Source organism: Gorilla gorilla, chromosome 7 (genome assembly GCF_029281585.2).
Source record: "Gorilla gorilla gorilla isolate KB3781 chromosome 7, NHGRI_mGorGor1-v2.1_pri, whole genome shotgun sequence".
Classification (NCBI taxonomy): domain Eukaryota; kingdom Metazoa; phylum Chordata; class Mammalia; order Primates; family Hominidae; genus Gorilla; species Gorilla gorilla.
Window position 1 is genome coordinate 62,207,642 of NC_073231.2, and position 23,696 is coordinate 62,231,337.

A 23,696-nucleotide genomic window follows, 5' to 3' on the forward strand; every position below is an offset into this window, starting at 1 on the left:
TTTAGTATGTTTATTAGTGTATAATGAGGTCCTAGCTGAAACCTAGGTAAAATTCAGTGCCATGTTGGTCTTAGCCAGCTTAGTCTGTACCCTGTTTTTCAGGGTCTTATCAGCTCCTAGCTTCTATAGTTATTTCAACAGTTTCCTTTTGCTAGTCATGTGGAACTGCTGCCTGGAGTTTTCTGTTCTCCTGCAACCATCCTGTGTTATTCCTGTCTCAACTCCACATCTAGCCTGAGTATCTTGCGGGAAGAGACTTTGTTTGCCTTAAATGTTTCTATCTGCCTAGCACATAAACTGAAAGAATAAGCAAAGAGATGAGTTAATCCGAGAAGTTATCTTTCAAAAATATTTTATATCAGAAATGACCATCAAATTTCCTAACAACAAGACTCTTTCTACAGTTACATAAATACTTTCTATCTAAGTACTGCACTACTTGAGAAAGGAATGACAAGAATGTCTCTTGGTAGACATTATCAACTGAGGTGAATTTTCAAGAATAATAATCATCCTGTCTTCTTTTCCCCCCTCACAGAATATTAGCAAATAATAATCTGGAAAGAGATGTGGTACCAGATACACTGGAAGTAACTAACAAATGATTTGAAGTGAGACTTTAGGGTACACAGACTCCTGCAAAATGACTTCTACTTGACCATGCCTTCATTTCAGCATGGTGTTGCGGAGAATCCCAGAGATCTGAATCCCAGGAGAAGTCAGCCCATCCTGCTGTTCTTGGGAATCTATAAAGGAGGTGCACAAAGCTCCAGTTGCCCCTGATTTGAGAGATGTCTCCAGAGCAGCACTTGTTCCTGGTAAGACCTCCCATTCCCTCATCAAGACTTAGACCAAAACATTTAAAAGTTGCTTCCCCATCTCCAAGGCTCCTAGATTCATGTCCTCCTTTGGCTCCTATCCAATGATGATTTCACCTCTAACAACTAGATGTCAAGCTGCAAACACTCTAAGCACCAACTTCTTTCTTTCCAGTTGTTTTTAATGAGTACCCCTATTCCAATAATTTACTGCCCTCATCTAGACCTCTAAGCCATTTGCAACCCATCACATTCTTGTGTGCCCACTTCCGATGTTATCCAGCTTTGTGTCCATGGGCCATTAATACAATAGTTCCTTGCATGCACCCTCAATTCCTTAGACCATAGGCCAGCAAACTAAGGATCTCAGGACAAATCAGTTCACTGCCTGTTTTTATAAGTAATGTTTTATTGGGACCTGGCCACACCATTTGTTTATGTATTGTCTATGACTGCTTTTGCACTAAAATGGCAAATTGAGTAGTTGTGACAAACTGTATGGTTACAAAGTGAGCCTAAAATATCTACTGTCTGACCCTTTGCAGGAAAAGTTTGATAGCCTGTGCCCAAGACGCTCTCCAACTTATTCACTTGGAAGGACTCCAGCTCTCCATTTATTCTTTACTGGCCCTGAGCAGTAGAGTAGGCTAAACAAAAACCCACACTTAAGCTGAAGATGCTCAACTTTAACACATGACTGCTACTTTCAAGTAAGCCTTATTTCTCCCATTATCTCAGATTACTATTGCACATCTTCTCTTTCCTTAAAACTCCAATTACCCCTTTCCTCTTCTCATTCTTAGCTTATAAAATAATTATCAGAAAGAGAACTACCCTGTCAGCCACCACCACATCTACCAACCTATTGACATCTCTGCCCATCTTCTCTGTGTTCCCTCTTATTTATTTATTTATTTATTTATTTATTTATTTATTTATTTATTTCAGATGGAGTCTCACTCTGTCGCTGGAGTGCAGTGGCTCCATCTCAGCTCACTGCAACCTCCGCCTCCCGGGTTCACACCACTCTCCTGCCTCAGCCTCCTGAGTAGCTGGGACTACAGGCACCCGCCACCATGCCTGGCTAATTTTTTGTGTTTTTAGTAGAGACAGGGTTTCACTGTGTTAGCCAGGATGGTCTCGATCTCCTGACTTCGTGATCCGCCTGCCTCTTTTTACAATGCTTAACTAGGTCTACTCCTAGCTGAGGCCAACCACTTGACATGTGGGTTGAATTTTGTGTTAGTTGACAGGATCTCCAAAGAAAGAGAAACAATAGGATATATTCATAGAGGTAGATGTATGAGAGGGGAATAGATGTCTCAGGGAAATTGGCTTATGTGGTTATGGATGCTGAGAAGTCCCACCATAGGTGACCTGCACACTGGAGAGCTAGGGAAGCCGATAGCATGTCTCAGTCCATGTATGAAGGTCTCAGAACCAGGAAAGTCAATGGTGTAAATTTCAGTCTAAAGCCACAGGCCTGAGAACTTGGGGTGCTGCCTGTGCAAGTCCTAGAGTCCCAAGGCCAGAGAACCTGGAGTTCTGATGTTGAAGGGCAGGAGAAGAAGGGTGCCCCAGCTCCAGCAGAAAAAGAGAGAAAATTTTTTCCTCTGCTATCTAGGCTCTCACATTGGGTGTGGGTGAATTTTCCTTACTCAGTCCACTGATTCAAATGCCAGTTTCCTCTGTAAACATCCTCACAGATGAACACAAAAATAATGCTTTACCACCTTTCTGGGTATCCCTTAATCCAGTCAAGTTGGCACCTAAAATTAACCATCATGGACCTTGTCCACTTTCACCTCCTCAAGGATTTTGATCTTGTAATTATTCCCTTCCTTTTCTATTTCATTACTTTATCCTTCTCTCCTAGATCATGACCATCGATGAATGTGCTATAATAATTTCCATAAAAATTAAAATGCTCTTCCAAGAATCCCCATTTCCTTCAGCCACAGCCTGTTCTGTGTGGCCTTGTAACCATCCATTTAGAAAGAGTTGTCTCTACAGATTCTTTACATGTTCTCGTCTTGAGTTCTCTCCTCAACCGGCTTTACCCATGCCTCCAGACTGAGAATGCAATTGGCAAGCTCACAAAGTCATTGTCATCAGCCTCTTGGGAGTGTACAACATAGGAAGCACTCTTTTTCTCTTGAAACACATTCGCCTTTTGGCTTTCAGAACACTGTAACCTCCAGTTGTTCTTTCTACCTCCCTGGGCACTGCAGTCTTCATTACTGGCTCCTCCTCTCCTCAATCATGCAATTGTAGGTCTCAGAGCTCAGTGCTCAGTCCTCAGATCTCTTATTTATATATGCTCACTTCTAGAGGGACTTGCTCCGTCCCCTGGATTTAATTATCATCTATATTCTGATGTTTACTGAGTTTATATTTCCAGCCCAAGCCAATTCTCAGAATTCTAAGTCTCATTTTCTAAGGCATCTGAAACCTAACAAGGCCCAGTCTTTCCTGTTTTCATAAATAGTAACTATTCTTTCACTTATAATCCTACAAATAGCCTTGTCCCCATTACTCACCTGTCTTGTAACAACTAGTCCATGAGCAAATCTTACTTTGAAATATGGCCAAGAGTGACATCTTGCCACCTCCAGCCTAAGTCTCCATCATCATCTCTTGCCTGGTCATCTTAGCTTCCACTCGGCCCCGTCTCTCTCTTCCCCACCTCACATTCAACGCTTCTCATGGCAATCATAAGGATTTTATTTTAAATATAAATCAGCTTATGTCATTTCTATGTGGTGTGTTTTCCAGTGGCTTTCCATCATGCTGAGAAGAGAATCCAAAGTCCTTTACATGATCAAGAACACCGTTCACCTTGGTGGCTCAGGCCTGCACTTTGGGAGACTGAGCAGGGAGGATGGCTTGAGCCCAGGAGTTTGAGACCAGTCTGGACAGCATAGTGAGTCCTCATCTCTGCAAAAAAAAAAAAAAAATGTTTTTTTAAATAGCTGGGTATGATGGTGCACATCTATAGTCCCAGCTACTTAGGAGGCAGAGGCAAAGGACCACTTAAGCAAGGAGTTTGAGGCCACTGCACTCCAGCCTGGGTGACAGAACAAGACTCTGTCTCAAAACAAAATAAAACAAAACAAAATGAAACAAAAATTCCCTTCATAATCTGGCTTTGGTCTTTCTGACTCCATCTTAAAATCAGACTCTCTTGCTGCATCTTAGCCCCATCAGCATTTTTCCTGTTCCTTTGACATCAAGCTTCTTCCCCGTCTCAGGCCTTTTACACTCACTGTTTTCTTAGCTTGAGATGCCCCTCCAGAGACCTGTGGTTATTACTTTGTTGTCGTCAGCAAATATCCTATGATCAAATGTCATCCCCTCAAAGAAATGTCTCCTGACTACCTCTTTCTCCTCCCAAGACATTCTCTATCTTACTACTCTCTTTTATTTTTTCTTTGCAGCATATATCACAGTGGCCATAGCATTACACATTTATTTTTAATTCTCTAGACTCTCCCCTAGAATGTAAACCCTATGAGGTTAATAACTGTCTAATTCACCCCTGTGTCCTGGAACCTAGAATAGCACTTAACACATAGCAGGCTTATAGTAACTACTTTTTAATGAATAAACAGAAGTGTTTATATTAAATTTCATGTCCTTATAATCATTATAAGGAGAATAAAATTGTTCAAACTTAAACAACAATAAGTGAAGAAATGATCCCACTCTTAAAAAGCCGAAATAATCCCATGCCTTGTGCTGTAAAGCTCAGAAACTTCAAATACTCTTCACTTATGATAGACATGTGACTACATTTAACCAAAAAAAGGCAAATCTATACTTTCAGTATTAATACAATAAAATGAGCCTTTAGTAAATACTCACTTGGCTATAATAAAGAAAAAATGACACAGACAGGAAAAAACTAACCATCTGAAGAAAAGCACATGCTACATATGCACATTCAAGAATTTACTCTCAAAATGCAGTTAAATTCCCACATATGCATTTGACTATTTCATATTCCCATACTCTAGGCTGCCTTTTGCATTTTTTTCCTACATATATGTTTTTCATGATCACAGTTTTGATATATAAGCAATATCACTACTTCTAGACTTACGGTGTCAGAGACAGCCAGCATAACCCCAATAGGAAATGAACTCCAGCTCTGATTTTATCCCAACAGGAAAGAAGATATGTTTATAATTTCCCAGTAGGAAATCAGATCTATTTCTCTGCTTAGCTTGACAAGATGATGGTGTGTCTTTTCCCTCTCCATTAACTTAATATCAAAATAATGGTAACTCAGAGTTAAATAAACAGGAATAGACTTCTAATGTCAATCAAAATATATGCTAATCTCACTTCTACTGTCAGTTGCATGGAGCTCAAATTCATTATTGAAAGTATTTATAATTTTCTTTCTTCTCTGTTAAAATCAAAAAGAAAAAAAAGCCACAAGTTTTATCCTATCATTTCATTTGAAAAATTATAACTTTTCCCCAATTATCCTCATCCAACTGACCTTCCTCCCATTTTTAGCTGGAAGGTGATGTATTGCTTCTATTTACCTGACAATGTGAGCATAAATCTATTTATGCAAAAACAATTTCTTAAATCAAATTTCCAGACTCAGAAACGTTCAGTTTAGTCCACAGATGTAGCCTCAGATTAATTTTCCTCAGAGATACATTTTGTTGCTCTCTATGTTGAAAAAAAAATGTTCTAGATGACTAATGATTCAGTGCTATTTTTTCCTTAGCAACATAAAATGAACTTCATAATAGAAAGAGCCTGATTTACTGACAACAGTTCTCTGTTAGTGAGGGGTATTGCCAAGTGCCTCCATATGTACTGTGTTTAAGATGCTCCTCCTAGGAGGCTTTTATCACAACACTGTGCAATGCAGTGTCTCTTCCTGGGAGAGTTCCAGGATAAAGGGAGAAACTGTGAATTGGTGCCCAAGGCTAGCCTGGACTCCTATTAGGACATCCACGGAGTATTCAGCTGAAAACTGTCTTCATCCTGGGTAGGTGGCCATAGGGTTTGGGGCATGGAACCAAAATTTTAAAATGGTGGGGAGGAGGCTTTGCTTAGATACTTGTATTGTACGTTGAACATTCATTCAGTGGACATAGAAAGAAGAGGTTGACAAACCCTGTCTTCCTAGATCCCACAGGGAATGGGCAAAGAGTAAAGGAAGAGAAATGGTGTTAGTTATAAATCTTTAAAGAAATGTGTCTGTATTAGTCCATTCTCCCACTACTATAAAGAACTACCAGAGACTGGGTAATTTATACAGAAAAAAAGTTTAATTGACTGAAGTTCAACAGGCTGTACAGGAAGCATGAGTGGGAGGCCTCAGGAAACTTACAATCATGGTGGAAGGCGAAGGAGAAGCAAACGTGTCTTACCTGGAGGGAGCAGGAGGAAGAAGAGAGCAAAGGGGGAAGTGCTACACATTTTCAAACAACCAGATCTCTTGAGAACTCACTCACTATCATGAGAACAGCAATGGGGAAATCCGCCACCATGATCCAATGATCTCCCACCAGGTTCCTCCCCCAACATTCAGGATTACAATTCAACATGAGATTTGGGTGGGGACACAGAGCCAACCCATATCAGTGGTATCTATCTATCTATCTATCTATCTATCTATCTATCTATCTATCTATCTATCATCTATCATCTATCTATCTATCATCTAATATATCATCTATCTTTCTAGTTATCTATTAAAGTGATTATAAACTCACAGGATTCATATATTACTGAAATGAGTTTGGAGAATGCACTATCTAGAAAAAAAATTTCCGCTCGAGGCTTGCACTTCTTAAATTTGTAACTGCAATTAGTTAGATAACGGTTTTGTTGCTTAAAGTATAACACTTTTTAGGTTAAATAATGAAAATATTTTTTGGAAGAGCAGGTAAAGATTCAATTGTTCTCTATGTCTAAATTGTTATCCTATTTTTCCTGTGCTCTTGTACACCTTTGCTATATCCTCTGATTCAAAACCCTGTCAAAAATCTGTGGAGGGATAGGAGGAGCTTCAAAGTTTTCCCTGTCTGCTGTGACTGCTGCAGCCAGGAGCCACAGCAAAAGCTTCAGTTAAATGGTACAGTAAGATCTAGAATCTTATATGTGCATCTCTTCACATGGATAGCCTCTTGAAAGTGCCCATATAATAATAAGATGGCTTGGAAGAGCCATTAGAGTTACATCTTCCTATTAGATTCCATTGATCTAGGGTAGGTATGGAGCCTGCCAACTCCAGTAATGGCTATATTTAACGTCTTATATAAAATTGTATCTTTTTCTTAAATTATCCTAGATCAGAGATGAGTCATCACCTATACATCATTTTCCTTTCGATGTTCTGAATATATTGAAACCAATTTTAGGGTTTATTGATTAAAATGCATTTGTTATGCATTCAAGTCTCCTATATGCCTCTTAATACAGGTGGAAAGAAGAGAAAATTAAATCAACTGTTTTCAAGTGTTGCTAGGTTTTCCAGTCTGATAAAAGGTCTAAATGAAATCTATACTAACACATAAAATTGACAGACATAAAGAGCTACTGTAAACTTACAACCTAAATTAGTTAATTAGCATTTCTTTGGGATTCCTTGTGAAGGAATGCAGAAGATCTTGGCTTTGCTCTCCTGGGGCAATGATATTGGGGCTTCTGCCATTCAAATCTGGACCACATTCATTGGTTAAAAAAATTAAATAATAAGTTCATTTAGCTCTGGCATATTAATATAGCCAGGCAAAACGACTGCGGTTTGAAATAAATTAATTTGGATTTCCTAAGTAAGTTTTCTCTTTTAGTATGTTTTTATCAGGAAAAACAATCACCAAAGTGATAAGATGGTAAACACAAGTGCAAAAATAATACTCAGAATGTTGAAAGAGCCAAGTAAGCCTGCTGAGCAGACAATTAACTTAGGAAAAGCCAGTTCTCAGAAAATTGAAATTTCATTGCCTGCGATCCAGGAATATAGAATAAAATACATTTTCTAATCCGAAACAGCATCCATTCTGGGTTTTGTTGTCTGAATACATAATCACTAAAGTGAAATTTTCCCAGAGAAATACTGGTTTAAAAAATGCTTTTATTTAAGGAAATGATCAGGCAATTCCTCAACAGTTGTTTATTGGACTGAATACTAATGTGATGCTTTCACTCTTGAGAGTTTATTTTTAAAAGGAAGTCCTATAGAAGCATTTAACAATCTGTCTGTTATAATATTAATATATTATTGTAAAATATACAGATGAAATGATAGATACTATCTATCTAAGTAAATATTTAATAGCCATATTTGGGGTTTGGGGAGGGGCTGTCCTGATTTGTAGTGTTTGCCTATATATTTGGTATAAATATACCCACCATGGCTGATTTCAAACTACCAACCCGGCATCAGAGTGTAGAACTGGAAAGAAGTGCAAGTAACCACAATCTTATAATAATTCTACCATATGAATACTACTATAGCAGAGAGTACAATAAAATGTAATAAAGCTATTAGAAAATGTTGAGTTCTAAATGTTTATTCCTTTTTACATAATATAATAATGTAATGTAACATTGCACAATACTATATTATGTAATTTTGTTTTTGAGACAGAGTTTCACTCTTTTCATCCAGGCTGGAGTGCAGTGGTGCGATCTTGGCGCACTGCAACCTCCACCTCCCAGGTTCAAGCGATTCTCCTGCCTCAGCCTCCGGAGTAGCTGGGATTACAGGCACCCGCCACCACACCCAGCTAATTTTTTTGTATTTTCAGTTGAGACAGGGTTTCACCATGTTGGCCATGCTAGTCTCAAACTCCTGACTTCAGGTGATTCACCCTCCCTTGTCCTCCCAAAGCGCTGGGATTATAGGCGTGAGCCACTGTGCTTGGCCATAATATGTAACTTTTAATAATGGCTATGTTTAGCAACAAGCTTGAAAATTCTGAAAATTTAACAATCGATTCTTGCAAACTGTTAAGATCCAGCTCAAGCATATTATGGTAAGACTTTATGACTAATTAGCATTATTCCTGAGGGAAAAAAAATCATTTTTAATGGATGAAAATTTAAAGGGCCTTCAGTTAGTGTCCACGGTTGCATCTAAATTAGGCTTTCTAGACATATATTCATTCAGCACCTCCTTCACAGTTATTAACATACTTTCTAACACATATCCTTGGCAAATAGAACACTACGAGGAAATGAATGGCTCCTGTCAATAAGCACATCATTACTGACCCTTAATAGTTCATTATTACATCCCCTCCTCTGCAGGCCTTATCTTCGTATGGAAAGCATACCTAGTCACCGTGCTTTTCCATCTGGCCTGTCACATCCATCCCACACCCACAGTGTTGCTTCAAGGGCCCAGGCCAGGGCTGCACCTACCTCCAGCCTAGTACTTGATATAAAAAAGAAAAATTTAACAATTTAAATAGTTACTATACTTACCTATATATCTCTTCCTCTCCTCTATTTTTTTTTTTGTGGCAAAATGATAACTACAAAATAGATTGCTAAAGAGTAAATGGGGCATTTAACCGTAGATTTCTCAAAGCCTCTTATCCATCTGCGGAAAGCTTCACAGAATACAGCCCAATGCAATGTGTCCCAAGTCACAATCTAATGAGTTATTTCACAGGGTGGCTGTGGCCATTCATCCTCTGTTCCTCTCCCTCCACATCCTCCCTTAACAATGTTATGTTATCGCAACAAAGTCAGTTACCACGTGATGTGGGTGATTATAACCTTCCTTCCACCATCAATACTGGGTTTCCTGAGAGTGCTCCCATTTATGTTGTTGTCCTGGTGTAGTTATTAATAGTGCTCTGTTTCATCTCCAAGGGGTCCTAGTTTGGATGATGAATTATATGGTCACCCTTCTCCAGCACTTCTTGCTTCAACTCCAGACCGTCTTAGACATCTCATAAGACCTCCGAACTCAGTTCATACCAGTCTTAATCCACATTGTTCTTCAAAAGCCTCTATTTGCTGGATAGCTGTTTGTGTTATCGTATCTCCAATTTACCAAATTATTGAGGTCTTTCTTTTTAAACTTCCCTTACTCTTTCATGTAAAATGATTTGTCAATTTCTGTCCATTTTCTGTGGGTTTTTATCTCTAGGCAGGCCCAATTGCTCTATTCCCATTCCCATTCCCACTGCCACGAACTCAGCATAGATTTTTCTCTTCTGTAATGCAGAAAATATCTCTTAACTACCCTGATTATCTTGCTTTTCCAATTCATTCTATATGGTCTCACTAGACTTAGAGAAAGAACCATACAAAGGCCTCACTGTGTGACCAGCATTTAGACTGCATCTGGTACATTGTACAAGCTCAACAAATATTTGTTGAATAACAGAATAAACATGTATTAGAGTAATTAGAGTAATCTTCCTAGAGCAGTTGCTCTTTATGCTAAAGACCTATTTAAAAATATGTTCTTTCAATAGACCCCCAAAGCAAAGTCCTTCTTACTCTGCATCCAAGAACCTCTGTGCTCTGGCACCCACCTCCATCCATCACATCACATCTGCCCACCTGGGTGCCTGTGCCACCAGGTCCTGCCATGCCAAAATGCAGATCCTTCCTGATGTGTGTCCAGTGTTTCTTGACTTCATGCTCTTGGTCCTGCCATTATCTTGACAAAAACCATCTTTTTCCTCCTTAACTTTTTCCACCCGATCTTCTAAGGGTATGATAAACAAATAAAGAGAGTGACTACTGCGGTAAGGAAAAAATCCTTTATAGCATTTAATGCCCATGCAAATCACAGTGTTCACTCCTAAGGTTCGCTGAAAGCAGGTTTTCTGTTGTTTCCATAGGTGATCAACTATGCCTCTGGGGGGAAAACAGTAGTTTTACAAATAATGAACTTCATCTTTCTAAAATAAAACTAGATTAAAAATATGATACCCATAGCAAGACTAAATCTCTACAAAAAAATAAAAAACTAGCTGGGCATGGTGGCACATGCCTGTAGTCCCAGCTACTTGGGAGGCTGAGGCAAGAGGATCACTTTACCCCAGGAGGTCGGGGCTGCAGTGAGCTGTGTTCGCACCACTGCACTACAGCCTGGGTGACAGAGCAAGACTCTGTCTCAAAAAAACAAAACAAAACAAAACAAAACAAAAAATGATACCCAAAGAGATGATTTGTTGCTTCAGAATATCCCACTTGGGAGTAACTTTTAGTCTTAAGATTAATATAAACTACTTCACATGATGTATTTGATGCATCTTTATATGGTTCCATCACTATATTTTCTTCTCTAGTAGCTTTATAATAGACACTATAAAAGAAAAAGTCATCACCAAAACATAAAGTTAAATATTCAAAGATAAGCCTCATAATATTAGAAGATAAAACAAAATTCAAGAAACCCTTTCTGCCTGACTTCTGTTGAATCAGGAGCCTGGATAATAAAGAAATTGCACCAAACATGAATTATTTTTTAAACAAATGAATTACTAGCAAATATGGAATTGCTTTACTTGTATATTTAACTCACATCTTTCTACAGTTATTTAAGAAAAATTAAATCAATTATTTTAGTTCCACTTATAATTGCTTAGTAGGATTTGGGAGACAGATTTTATTCCCAATGATTTTTTTTCTATGACTTCTTTTATAAAAACAGGAATTTTAATAATTCCAAGAGTAAATATAAATCTGAACTTTGAATGGGTCAATTGTAGTTCAGGATTTGGAAGATAAAATGTTTAAATGAGCTTGGAGCTTAGTGTAACACATGTGCTTCTTCTATCCTTTGCAATAATACCTCAGAGCAAATAAAACCAGCTGTGTAAATGAAAAATTCAAATTAGATACCAAGGAATCCAGTCACAAATCCATTATATTCCTTCTGTTCCTGAACACAAACAAACTGTCACTAAAACTTCATGAGTACCTAAAGTCAGTACCTAAAGGACAAAAATTTGTATGACCCGAAAGTTAATTATTCCCTAAAAGAGCATAAATATACCAGAAAACAAATGAGATGATTGATATTTAATACATAGATAGATAGGTAGATAGATAGTTAGATAGGTACATAGATAGATAGATGATAGATGCATATGAATAGTGGGTTATGCGTCTAATGACAGGCATATAAATTTTTAACCTGAGAAATATAGTAAAGTACCAAGAATAAAACACCCACACATACACACACACACACAGACACTCCATATATACCAATATGTGTATGCATAGTATATTAACAGTTCATTAAAAATTGGCCTGAGAATTCTAGTGATTGTTTACTAGCTAAGTTACAAGTTTTTTTCATTAATTCAAGCTAAATAATCTGGCTATAACAAAGACATAGTAATTTAAAATTAGTACTGCATTATAGAATGCTATTTTCCTATGAAGCATATGATTTTTGAGAGATTAGTCTGTATACCTGTCATTGAGTAAGTTCATATACAAACTCACTCCCTATAAGTGGATGGCCTGTCTTGATAGAGGTGGGTTACATGGAAGTTGCCATTTGTCAAAACTGGCTCGAGTGTGGTCACAGTCCACTTTCAGCTCACACAAATACGTTGAACTATCCAGGAGGAGCCCCAGGTTTCTCCTCCCCTCCCCATATCCCTGAGACCACAGATAGAGCTAGGGAAGGAACCCACGTATTTGCCTTCCTTCTGCTCTCTGGCCCCACTCTGGCAAGATCCTCCAGCACCATTTCCACAGCACAAGGAATTGCTCTTTGCCTGCTCTGGCTTGTGACAAGTCTCAGCCCATGCTGGGCAGACTGGGCCACTGTCACTTGACGTCCCATTGCCAAATGCTCAATCTCTCCTAGGGCCCAGGAGCACACAAAAGCTGCTCTTCAAACCGTTCTCTGCTGTAGGAGGCAGGGCCTCTAGGCTCTGGGCTGAACTCTTGAATTGGGAACTGCCACACGATGCATCCTCTAGCACTATTGGGTGGCCTGGGCCATTCAGCCTGAGTGACAGGGCATAGACCACAGCAGAGGTCTCCCACTCAAAACTGGCAGATTTCTAAGTCATCTGCAGAATGGGTTGGAGCAGTAGTCCCAAGCGTGGTGCAATTTTTCTCCACATTCACATGGCAGGTATTAAGATATACCCCAACAGACAGACAAAATGAACTCCCTGCACCCAAAATGAGACACACCAAAAATAAACCCGAATCTCATGGCTAGCAGGATGAAGGATTAGTCATGTATCCTTCATTAATTGCTATAAGTTTTCTTTGCTGTAATTAAGCAGAAGCCAGGTCCTGAAAAGCATTGCCAAAACAACTACAGCTGGAAAATTTCCCGCCTGACCCTGATAAACCACCAGATGCCAGCAAGCCGACACAACCCCCTTTCCCCACCTTGCCATTCCTGCCACAACTCAGACTGGACAAAGGGCTGGTCTTAGAGACATTCTTTATTAACGAATAGCTGCAGATCTCAAGCCAGTTTCAGCCAGCTTATGGAGGCTGCACACAAACTGTCTTTGTGTTCTACAGTTCACCTTTTGTTGTAAAGAGTTGAATTCCACTGAATTTTAGTGCTAAAACTCCCAAAGTGAACATAAAATGTGTTACACATATGAATACCCACTGTGCCCATGACTGATTTCCCTCACCAATATTCATAGATTTTCCCCTATCCTGCTCCATATGTATGTAAGTCTGACTCTCCTCACTCTCTTCTGTGGAACATACGCTTTTGATTTTCTCCAGAAGCTATGTTCCTTATCTATAGGTTGCTTCTCCTTCTGAAAATAAAGTCTTCTCCTTTCCTTCCTCTGGGGATCTCACAGTCTTTTGTTAACACAGGGGTACAAGATGGGGTATCTTGACCTTTATCATAAGAGGGATAATCTGGCTTGTCCAGACCCTTAAAATTTTACAATGCAGCAGGCCACTCCTGCTTTACAAGGTTTATCTGCTACTCTCTGACTCCCTGTGTGTCACTAGGGCACCCAGATTACTTGCCACTTCTTGTTTACAAGGTTCAATCAGCACAGTGTTATCAATATAGGGACCAGTGTGATGTGCTGAAGAAAGTCAGAGCATCAAGGTCACTGAAAGCTTCATTTTAAAAGCATTACGTGGGTCAAACAACAACTTTTGACATTTGCTTCTTATAATTGTATGTCTTTCTTTTCACCTGACGTTATTTCATAAGTATTTTCTCCTGTCATTAAACATTCCTTTAAAAGTTTTTTTTAATGGTTCTATAGTATTGCATCATATTATTATGATATTTATTATTCTCTGCTTATTTGGATATTTGCATTTTTAAATGTTTGCTATTATAAATAATTTTGTGATAAGTGTGCATATAACTGTTTTCATCTTTGTTTCCCTAAAATACATTCCTGGACATGAAATTACTTAACTAGAGTATAAAGATGTTTAGGGTTTTGGATTCATACTGACAAATTGTTCTTAAGAAATGGAGTACTGGTTTATATCCAACCAACTGTGTTTTAGAGGGCTCATTCCCCACACTCTGGCCAGCACAGATATTGGTATATTTTTAACTTTTGCCAATTTTAATGTTAAAATTTCTCTTTATTATTATTCTAATATCTGTTTATTCTCTCTCTCTCTTTTTTTAAGATGGAGTCTCACTCTGTCAGCCAGGCTGGAGTGCAGTGGCGCGATCTCAGCTCACTGCAACATCCGCCTCCCGGGTTCAAGCAATTCCCCTGCCTCAGCCTCCTGAGTAGCTGGGCTTACAGGCACATGCCACCACGCCCTGTTAATTTTTTGTATTTTTAGTAGAGTCAGGGTTTCATGAAGTTGGCCAGGCTGGCCTTGAACTCCTGACCTCAAGTGATCTGCTTGACTTGGCCTCCCAAAGTGCTGGGTTTACAGGCATGAGCCACCGTGCCCAGCCTCTGTTTATTGTTATATAAAGTTGAACATTTTCATTGTGCTTTTAAGACATACCCATTTCCTTTTTTTTCCAAAGTCTGCAGAGAAGTAGCTAGCATAATCCCTTTTTATATGATTCCATAATTCTATAGGTATTAAATCCTTCTCATCCTTATCTTGGCACCATCCCCTAAACAATTTAAGACTCTAAGCTGTTACCATATTTTCAGTGGAAATGAGAATTGCTCCCTTGACAAAAGTCAAGATACTCATTCAAGAACTAGTCTGAAAAATCTTCCATTGTTATTATCCTGTAAGACGAGTCCCTGAACCATTAGTCTTTTTTACTTATTGCTATATGTCCAGTTTGACAGGTCTTGTCTGACTTGAGGTCCCTAGGAAGATCATGACATAAGCATTCTGGAGATGTGAAATTTGGGAACAGATAGGAGATAACACCAGTGGTTTTCATTTGGGGATCCAGAACTTGAATGTATATGCAGACTTAATGCTCAACAAACCAAATGTTAACTTTTTTTTTTTGAGACAGTTTCTTGCTCTATCGCCAGGCTGGACTGAAGTGGCTCACTGCAACTTCCACCTCCCGGGTTCAAGCCACTGCCTCAGCCTCCCAAGTAGCTGGGACTACAGGTGCGTGCCTCCATGCCCAGCTAATTTTTGTATTTTTAGTAGAGATGGGGTTTCACCATGTTGGCCAGGATGGTCATGATTTCTTGACCTTATGATCCGCCCGCCTTGGCCTCCCAAAGTGCTGGGATTACAGGGGTGAGCCACCGTGCCTGGCCTTAACGATTTCCTTATTCTTCTCTAAACTGTCTCCAAGTTTATACTGTTTCTTTTCAATTACAAAAACGAAAATGGAATGGTGCCACATGCAACAACATGGATGAATCTCACATAGTGTTGAATGAAAGATGCTAGTCAAAAAAACATACATACTACATTTATAGTCATGCATTGCTTTACCATGGGGTAAGTTCTGAGAAATGTGACATGAGGTGATTTCATCATTATGTGAATATCAGAATGTGTCTTTACACAAATCTAGATGGTGTAGCCTACTACACACCTAGGTTATATGGTCAAGCCTACTCTTCCTCAGCTACACTTCTGTATAGCATGCTACTATACTGAATACTGTAGGCAATTGTAACACCATAGTAAATATTTGTGTATCTACCATCTCACACCAGTTAGAATGGCAATCATTAAAAAGTCAGGAAACAACAGGTGCTGGAGAGGATGTGGAGAAATAGGAACACTTTTACACTGTTGGTGGGACTGTAAACTAGTTCAACCATTGTGGAAGTCAGTGTGGCGATTCCTCAGGGATCTAGAACTAGAAATACCATTTGACCCAGCCATCCCATTACTGGGTATATGCCCAAAGGACTATAAATCATGCTGCTATAAAGACCCATGCACACGTATGTTTATTGCGGCACTATTCACAATAGCAAAGACTTGGAACCAACCCAAATGTCCAACAATGATAGACTGGATTAAGAAAATGTGGCACATATACACCATGGAATACTATGCAGCCATAAAAAAGGATGAGTTCATGTCCTTTGTAGGGACATGGATGAAATTGGAAATCATCATTCTCAGTAAACTATCACAAGAACAAAAAACCAAACACCGCATGTTCTCACTCACAGGTGGGAATTGAACAATGAGAACACATGGACACAGGAAGGGGAACATCACACTCTGGGGACTGTTGTGGGGTGGGGGGAGGGGGGAGGGATAGCATTGGGAGATACACCCAATGCTAAATGACGAGTTAATGGGTGCAGCACACCAGCATGGCACATGTATACATATGTAACTAACCTGCACATTGTGCACATGTACCCTCAAACTTAAAGTGTAATAATAATAAAATAAAAAAAATTGTGTATCTAAATATATCTAAACATAGAAAAAGAACAGTAAAAATATCATATCACTTTCTTATAAGACCACCATCAATTTTTTTGGTCCCTCATTGATCAAAATGTTGTTATGCAGTGCATGACAGTACATGATGTTCCATTGACATGTGGTTCCAGAGCAGGCAAAACTAATCTATAGTAATAGAAATAAAAATAGTGGTTATCTGACTGGGAATATTGGCTAGAAGGAGTGTGAGGAAGCCTTCTGGAATACTGGAAATGTCTTGTCATCTGAGCTGGCAGAGGGGCAGAGTTCATTCATGCTACACATATATTAAGGCTCATCAAGTAAGACTGGCGCACTTTACTGTATATATGATGTTCCTCAATAGAAACTTAATTAAAAAGAAAGGCCGTGCTCTAATAGGAGTCTTCTGTTAAGTGAATATCAAATAATTTTATATTTTGATTTTTTTACTAGAGTCTTTAGGAGTCACAACGATAAAGGCTTACATAGTAAAATATTTTGTAAATTATTTTGAATAAAACCAAATATATTACAGTAAGTCTAATATATATTAGATCAAGTATATATTAAATCAAATATATATTCATAACATATATATATATTTGTCAATTTCTTAGATTAACACCAGTCGTTCTTAATGTGGGCATGCCAGAGAAATGCAATTTAATATTAATTATTCTAGATGCTAATATAATTAACAACATCTGTAAGTTTACTAAATAATTTATTAAGCAAGCTGCCTCAAGACAGTAAGCAAAACTGAGAATCTTCATATCTCTGTAATTATAACTACCTAATTTATGTTTTTTAAGAACTCTGTATTTTTAAAACATTCTCATCTACCACATATGTAGTTTCCTCCTACCTTTCAAAAAACATAATGAAAGTATTTTGTTTGCATCTTATTTATTTTGCCAAACAGGAAAATGTTGTGAATTCTTTTGTTAGAAAAGGAATTCCAGCCAACGTTAATACAGCTGCCACACCAAAAAAGCAACTCACTTAAAATATAAGAAATATTTTAAAGGAATCATTTTGAAACTGATTTGTTTTTCACACAAAGCTCCAAAGACCAGATTTCTGATTATAGTTTCCAGGCTTAGATGTAACCAACACATCAAAATATCTCATACTTTTTATGGAAATGTAGACTATTATTACATATTCTTCTTGGAATTCTTCCTATGAGAAAATCTCACAAGCCATTTGGGAAGACTTGTTTTTTTTTCCCACTAAATATTTGAAAATTGTGAATTTTAAAATGCTTACAAGGGGACCTATTAGGAGGTATTTAAGTATGTCGAGTATTAAGTAAGCCAGTGGGAAATTGTTCCAAGATTACCTTTATCCCTTTTGCATGTCCAAATACAGATCTTTTCCTCTACTGCCCTTATTAAATTCCAAACTGATTTATAAATGTAAAGGAATTCTGGATAACCTTTTCAGAGATTTTTGGAAAATGGAAAAGAATTCTAAAGTTCACTTAAAATAATACATGCTCAAGAAGTGAAGAACATTTGGATAAAAGAAGTGTAAGGTAGAAGCTTGCCCTATGAAATTGCAATTACCAGCCACCATTAATTGAGGACTTACTGTGGTCAACTGGCTGCTGAACTGTCAGCAGCAGTGGCCACTGTGAGTCCCAATTAAGTATCACATTTTGGGTTGACAGCCAGTCACAGACTGGTGTGTCTCTCGTGGAGGAGAAGCAATTTGAGCCCTGTGGAGTATACACAGTTATTCTGTATTTAATGCAGCTTTTTATGCCCTGATTCATGGTATGTGTCAGTCACTGTTCTGGGCATTGGCAATAGAGTAATGGATGAGGTGGATAAGATCGCTGCTCCACTGACGCTTAAATTCTGTTGGGAGAGAGAAACAATAATCGAGTGAATCAATGAGTAATATAATGTTTTTAGAGATAAATGCTATGAACAATGCAATACAAAATGGTGTGCAGATATGAAGGTTAGGGAAGATTCCTACTGGAGTTAACATTTCAGCTGAAAGCTAAACGATAAGGAAGTGTCAGATATGAGAGAATCTGGCAAAGAGGATTTCAGAAATAATAAACAGTCAGTGTGAGCACAGAAGTAGGCGTGAGTTTGGTGTAGTCAAAGAATGAAGATGTCCATGAGAAGGAGTGTGGGAAGGATGGACGATATGCTGTGAGATCAAAGATATAGAAATGCACCAGAACACCTAGAATATCATGTAAAGAAGAAATTAGAAAGGATAAATTGTAAGCCATTGGAAAGTTTTCTTTTTTTTCTTTTTTTGAGACAGGGTCTCACTCTGTCGCCCAGGATGGAAGGCAGTGATGCGATCTCGGCTCACTGCAATCTCCGCCTCCCAGTCTCAAGCAATTCTCCTGCTTCAGCCCCCTGAGTAGCTGGGACCACAGGTGTGTGCCATCACACCCAGCTAGTTTTTGTTTTTTGTTTTTAGTAGAGACAGGTTTTGCCATGCTGACCAGATTGGTCTCAAACTCTTGGCTTCAAGTGATCCACCCGCCTCAGCCTCCTGAACTGCTGGGATTACAGGCATGAGCCTCTGCTCCCAGCCCATTGGAAAGTTTTCATTTGTAAGATAGTGTGATCTGAGACAAAAATGAAGCAGAAGGCATGTTAGTCTTCAGGAATGCATCAGAATCACAGGAGGGCTTATTAAAACAGAAATTGCTGGCCTCCACCTTCAGAGTTTCTGATTCAATATTTCAGAATTTGTATTTCTTATTATTTCCCAGGTGCTGCAGATGCTGCGGGTCCAGGGACCACACTTTGAGAACCACTAGTCTGGTGCAAGATTCTTGGCAACAGACAATATCTTATACAAGGGTGGTAAGCTGTGCAGGTGAAGGGAAGTAAACAGATTTGTTATACATTTTGAGGGTAAAGCTAATAGAATTTACTTAGCAATGTGATGTGAGAATAGTGAAAAAAAAAAAAAAAAAGAAAGAAATGGATAGCTCCCTAAATTGGACTTGATTGAAAGGGGAATGGCAGTGCCAATCACTGATATGGGGAAGATGGCAGGGGGATGGTATACGTTGGGAAGTTAAATCAAGAATTTGGTGTTTGTTGTTGTTGCTTGTTTATTTAATTTTGGTTTTAAGTTAGATGAGTAGAGATAACAAGCAGAGGGTGGGTTTTATATGTCTGCAACTCAGGTGAGACACTGGAGCCAAAGATACAAATGTGTAAGTCATCAGCATACAAATGAGACTGAATGAGGACATAGGAAAAATAAAGCAGAGCAGAAAAATGCACTCCAATGCAAGCTCTCCAGCTCTCCACTGTTTTTAGAGTTTGACAGAAGAGTGCAAAGGAAGCTGAGAAAGAGCATCCAGCAGAGCAGGAGGGACACAAGATTGTGGGGTCAGACAATGCAAGCAGGGAGGAAAGTGAGCCCAGGGAGGAAGTGCGCGATGCCAGATGCTGCTGCAAATCGAGGAAGTCGAGAGTTGAGAAATGTCCATGGTATATGGCAATACGAGGGGCATTGGTCACCCTGACAAGGGTAGTTTCAATGACCAGAAGTGTCAGAAGCATGACCAGGAGTGTCAGAAGCTTGATTGTAGCAAATTGAGAAGTGAAAGGAACAGGAGAAAGCAGCTGCAGGGAACGTAGGCCATTGTCAGAAAAGTGTGGTTTTGGACAGAGAGAAAAACAAGGCCGTGTAGCTGGAGGAGATATGGGCCCTTCTAGGGGAGGGGCTTGTTTGGTGGTGCTTTGAACTTCAGGGAATCCACATCTGGATTACACAATGCTAGGCATGACCACGTCTCTGCTGCATGGGACGCTAGGGGTCATGGAAACCACCAAGGCCTCAGGCAGTGGGAGAAGTTACCTGGGGGAGGAGCAGGAGTAGGAGCTGCAGCAGGAGCAGGAGCCCGCCAAGTGTGGCAGCACAGCCTTTCCTGCTTTCCTCAGGGATATAGGCTTGTTCCTCCTGCCCTACCATGATGTCACTGAATATAACAGAATATTAGCTAATTGCCATTGCCATTGTCAAACTGCAAAGTCAAAGGAATAAATGGATTGGTCAGGAGGTAGAAGAAAAGAGACAATAGACTAGAGAGGAGATAAAGCCAATTAAACTTGTACACATTGATTTTTGGAACTAGTAGGTAAATTTGTTTTAATATAAAATAAAGTAAGAACATTTGTAGTGTCATAGAGGAAAACAAGGGTCCCTTGTAATGTGTGTTATAAAAACAATCATGGTGGGGGGTTTTTTTTTACTTCCATTTTTTTACTTCCATCTTGAGAAGTAAATTATTTTTTAAAAGGCCCTATCACACCTTATTTCTCAACTCTTCCATGATTTGTGATTTCATTAGTTAGTCTGTGTACAGAATATAAGACTCTCATCAAGGTGGTAAGAATTGTGCACTTTAATTTAAAACATTCCAATACTCTATTTGGTATTCAAGATAAACCAAATGGCCTGGGATTCAGGTGTTTTAATAAGTTCCATGTTTTTATACTATTAGCCTTCTGCTTATGCAGCAGACAAATTGAAAATCCATGAATATGTGTATATCACGTATTCATGGAAACTTAATAGAAACATATTCCTTAGAAAAGACGAAAAACATTTAGACCTCTAGATATGCTACAGTACACAAATCTATTGCATTTTGGTGTTAGATTTGGGTCTGTTAAGGGAACATGAATGCTATTTACTTTTAGGTATAACCTATGTATGCTGATGTTTTTCACTCATCTGTTCAAAATACTCTCTATTCTCCTTCTGTGGGAAGCCACTAGGACAAGGCGGGGTGGGGGGGGCATTTACAGTTAAATATAATCTTTATTCATGAGATTTCTCATTCTCTTGCCTTAGATCTTTTTGTCTGTGACTGATTCAGAGGTTCAGTCTTGATAAGCATGCAGAAGTTTGGATGTTTATTTAAACCCTTTGTATCTGCAAAAATCCAGCTAGAATCTTTTGAAAGCAGCCTTTCTTGGAAGTATGCTGGCAACTCTGGCTTTCTTTCATATTGGCAGTTTAGGCAAATTGTCTTTCTCAGGCATTTTTTCACCTCTGCTTTGAGCCCTGGCAGCAAAGGAGAAATGTAGGTACTGAGTAAACATTTATATTTTAAGAGAGAAAAGAAGGACTGTAATTTAAGCATCAGCTTTATGTGAGAATCAGTGGGTGTCCAGGGATGAAGGAATGGGTACATGCATTTCAGATGAAGACACTGATTAATTAAAAAGTATGAGGGATACTAATGCATTTAAGTTGTTAATTTCAGTACTAATAGCTTTAACCCTTTAGATTAAAAAGTATTATCTAGCTCATATATATAACTTTATATTAATCGAATATTTTTGGTATTCAACCATGCAGTTGATATTAGTCCACTACTAGGTATTAGGCACTGGGATGACCATCAGGAACTGATTTATGAAAAATTTGGATAACTATCTTACTCAAGGAGTTCCTCTACAAAGACTCCTTCCTTTACCCTCGCACTGGGTCAGGTACCTTTTTGTATGTTCCCATGGCACCAGATTCATTATTCAACAAATATTTATTGAGCATTTTGCTACTAGGTATTGCTTCAAAAAAACCCCAATTACAAGCAGAAACACATGATGCTCTTAGTGTCAGAGCTGGTGAATCAGCTCTGCTGCCTTCATTCCAACAAGTCACATTAATCCAACAAGTCACATAGCCAAATTCACCATCAATATTATGGGCACACATTCTCCTCCCATGGAGTCTGGTTGAGGTGGAGGGAGTAAATATCAGCTGCACTATCCTCTGCTTCATCACAAGCACCTACTGTGTGCCAACCATTTGTAAGCCGCTAAAGAGGCATCGAATTCAGTCTTTCTCCTGCTACTGAACAAGCAAGTACAACAAGCCAGATTAAAGGCAACATAGGTAGGGGTTAAGAATTTAGACTATGAAGTCAGGTGATCTGTGAATTCTGGCTTTTCCATGAATTAAACCTATGATCTTGGACAAGTTCTTTTATCCTCTCTGAGCCCTAATTTATACACGTATAAATTGAAAGTGACAATAAGGTACTTAGCCAGAGAGATCTTATGAGGGATTAAACAGATAGTGCATGTAAATTGGTTAATTCAGAGTCTGATATGATGTAAATGCTTGATAAATGGATGCTGTCATCATTATCACCAGGCATCCCAAATGGCCAAGGAAGAGCAGCCTTGCTTTGGATGTTGTGGGGAGCACCTAGAGTAAGCTCTATCCTAGCCTCTATCCGAACTGGGTTACATGAATTGGTTGGCCTGTCTGTCTTCCCAGGTGAACTGTGAACTCCTTAGGAATGATACTCAGCCCTCCTTCCCCAGCTGCAGGAAAATGGCTGGCACTCAAAGCATGCTGAGAATAAACCATCAAAATCCAATTCTACCTCGTGCTGTCTACAGTACTGCTGTTGCAACTAGCTGTGGTTGAAGGATCAGTTTGCTGTTTTGTTTGTCGTTGTTTTCATTTCCAAGCTGTTGCAGACCAGTATTTTTCATCTCTACCATGTTCAGCGAGACAAATCCACTAATCATGTGCTTGAATGTTGTAGTCATGTCAAATAGCCATAAAAGTTTCTAAATGTTTACTCATTATCTCCATACTTATCTTTTTATGAACTGGTAACAGTCAATTTGTAGACCAGCACCTGTTCACAGTCCTTCCTTTGAAGAGCTCTGTGTGGATTTTGTGGATTTAACCTCATCATATGTCTGAGTAAAAACTCTTGCCAAGGGAAGCATGTTGATAAGGAGACATGACCTGCTTATCCTCCATGAGAACCTCCCAGATACCCACAGCCCAGGGGGAACCATCATTTATTTTGTTGATGGTTTTCTCTCAGACCATTTGTCTCTTGCTCTTTTTCCACAGCCTGTGCTTCCAGTAGGAGCACAACAGAAGCTGCTGTGCATGAAAGTGTGTGGGAGTCTTGGGTTGCACCAAGTCCAAGGGAGTCTCTGGCCTGTGGTTCAGGGGACTTCTGAGAATGCATCAAACCTTGGCATCTTTCCAACACAGCACCATGAACCACCAAGGAAGGAACTTGATCTTCATCAGATATGTTATGGGCTGGGTACCTTCTCA

At 39.0% G+C, this 23,696-nt stretch overlaps 2 long non-coding RNA genes across 2 annotated transcripts in view; one reads left to right on the forward strand and one right to left on the reverse strand.

Annotated features, from left to right (window-relative positions):
• Positions 1-3,755, reverse strand: part of LOC134759089 (uncharacterized) — a 31,015-nt gene extending 27,260 nt beyond the window's left edge. Inside the window, exon 1 of the long non-coding RNA XR_010134980.1 lies at positions 3,657-3,755. This is a non-coding gene — a long non-coding RNA (uncharacterized lncRNA). The remainder of the gene's footprint in view (positions 1-3,656) is intronic.
• Positions 659-20,708, forward strand: LOC129524229 (uncharacterized). The gene is made up of 4 exons (XR_008667976.2): positions 659-818; positions 1,364-1,528; positions 15,229-15,329; positions 19,351-20,708. It is a non-coding gene; the product is annotated as an uncharacterized lncRNA (long non-coding RNA).
• The last annotated feature ends 2,988 nt before the right edge of the window (positions 20,709-23,696 follow it).